The following is a 2,877-nucleotide window of genomic DNA, read 5'->3' on the forward strand; positions in this document are numbered from 1 at the left end:
CTACAAGTCCATCTCCAGAGACCTTGATGTTCCTGTGTCCACCGTACACAATGTTATCAGGAAGTTTAAGGCCCATGGCACTGTAGGCAACATCCCTGGACGTGGCCGCCAGAGAAGACCTGATCGAAAATTGCAGCGAAGTATTGTTCGAATGGTGGAGAAAGCACCTCGATCAACTGCAAAACAGGTTCAAGCTGAACTTCAGACACAAGTTACAACAGTTTCAACTCACACCATCCGTCACCAACTCAGGAAAGGGGGTTCTATGGTAGGCGACTCAGGAGGACCCCACTGCTGAGAGAGAGAGAGACAAGAAATTCCGACTGGAGTTTTCCAAAACACATCTGAACAAGCCAAAATCCTTCTGGGAGAATGCGGTGTGGACGGATGAGACCAAATTAGAGCTTTTTCGTTAAGCACATCATGTCTATGTTTACAGAAAACAAAATGAAGCCTTGAAAGAAAAGAACACCTTCCCTACAGTCAAACATGGAGGAGGTTCAGTGATGTTTTGGGGTTGCTGTGCTGCCTCTGGCACTGGGTGCCTGGAATGTGTGCATGACATCATGAAATCAGGATATCACCAAGGCGTTTTGGAGTGCAATGTTCAACCAAGTGTCAGAAAGCTGGGTCTCCGTCGAAGGTCATGGGTTTTGCCGCAGTACAATGACCCCAAACACACTTCAAAAAGCACCCAGGAATGATTCAAGACAAAACGCTGGACTGTTCTGAAGTGGACAGCAATGAGTGCAGATCTAAATCCCATTTAACATGTGTGGGGAGATCTGAAAACAGCAGTTGGGTGAACGCACCCTTCAAATCTGGAAGAACTGGAACAGTTTGCAAAAGAAGAGTGGGCCAAACTGTCAGTAGAGAGGTGTAGGAAGCTCATTCATGGCTATAGGAAGCGCTTGACTGCATTCATTTTATCCAAAGTCTGTGCTACCAAATATTAAGTCTTGGGTGTAAATAATTTTGTTAATTGCATTTCTTTTTATCTTCTGATTTAAAAGGATATATTAAGTTCTGCATAAAAAACAAAGGTTCTGTTATATTAACAGTGAAATAAAGAATTGTTGAGACCAAATACTTTAGTCAATTTCAACTTATTTTTAGAGAAAATTGTGTTATTTGAAAAAAGTGAAAGGGTGCCAATATTTTTGGCCACCACTGTATACACACACACACACACACACACACACACACACACACACACACACACACACACACACACACACACACACACACACACACACACACATCGGCTACGTACTGTACATCCAATTATTGAAGCTCTCCGACCTGGCCAAGCACCGTTATGGTACCTAACGTCACAAAGACGTCATGACTGCAAAGCCGCAATGGCCTCCAGCGGTGCAAAGATGTCAAGGTCAAATGGTGTCACCAAGCAGACGAAAAGCGAAGCTACCGACTATTTTCTCCCTTATTGGGGCTCGTCGGCACAACACATCACTGCGAGTGCTACATCCACTTATATCGGCGACTTTGAAGCCTTTCGGCGTATGTACAGCACCGGTGAATGATACAACGCCAGGAATGATTGTTGAGAAGGACCTCACTCGTCACAATTAGTCATCGTCAGAAACGTATTGGCGTCATCAGCAGTCACAGTTTTGCATATATAAGTATACACTCACGAATGCAGGGTGCAGACAAATTACCGTTCCAAATTTAAGGAATAACAAGAAAAAGAACAATCAAAGATTGCAAACCCTCGGCAGGATGTATTTTCAGTGTTTTTTAAAGGCTTTTGTGTTAAAACAAATATGGCGGCCGAACCACTTGGCCGATGACGTCATCATTATTTTTTTTCTAAACTAATTTATTCCTAGATTATGCTCAATAAATTTCATCTTGATCGGATGAAGTTTTGTACTTGTCGAATTATGACGTCATAATGGAGGCACCTATGACATCATCATTAACATTTTTTATTCCCCATGGAGAGTTCTTTACATTGAGCCATGTCTCAATTTTTTCTATTCAGCGCTTTCGGAGATATAGAGGTGCAAAGTTTTTCGATTTTTCCAAAATGGCGCCCATACCACGTGACCTATGACGTCATAATTATCATTAAAAATTATACAGGTGGAGTTGCACTTATGGTGAAAATTTCCTGTCAATCAGACCAACGGTTGCAGAGAAAATCATATTTATTCTGTGCGGACAAACAAACAAACAAACAAACGGACTCAAATGCAATAACCTCTCCTCTGGCGAGGGTAAAAATAAGAATAAATGACAAATCGCGATGCGGTTTGTTGCATGTTAAAATGCAAGAACATTTGTTGAAGTTTTAATGTTAAGATTTGTCAAGGTCATCATTTATCATCGTCATTGCAAGCCCGGTGTTGGCTAAACAGTTAACGTGGTTGGTTTCATTGGATCTCATGGTCCTGAGTTCAAATCACTGTCAAGCCGTTAAATCAACACCAGGTGGTTTGACTTGGCCCTTCATCCTGCCGAGGTCGAGCAAAATAAGTACCAGTGCCAGCTGATTGATTAAAAGGGGCACTGCATCAGCGGCACAGTTATGCCCCCAGATAAATGATAAGATTGAGTTATCAGAAGTAATATTTCCCTGGAGTTTTTTTTCCCATCACAATAGTCCAGGTTTTCCTGCTCGGTGCTCCTTGCCACGGCTCACTGTGTGGTCCTTCAAAGTCCAAGTGGTGGTTCAAGTTATAGCTTGGTAGCGCCCTCGCTGCTCCTCAAGCCACGCCTCCTCCTCAAGCCACGCCTACTCCTCAAGCCACGCCTACTCCTCAAGCCACGCCTCGTCCTCGGCAGTTCTGTCTACATAATATGCGGCCAAATCGCACGCTCAGGTGAAGACCTTTTAAAGATCCGTAAATA

Source organism: Myxine glutinosa, chromosome 3 (genome assembly GCF_964187855.1).
Source record: "Myxine glutinosa chromosome 3, kmMyxGlut1.1, whole genome shotgun sequence".
In the NCBI taxonomy this organism is placed as follows: Eukaryota; Metazoa; Chordata; class Myxini; order Myxiniformes; family Myxinidae; genus Myxine; species Myxine glutinosa.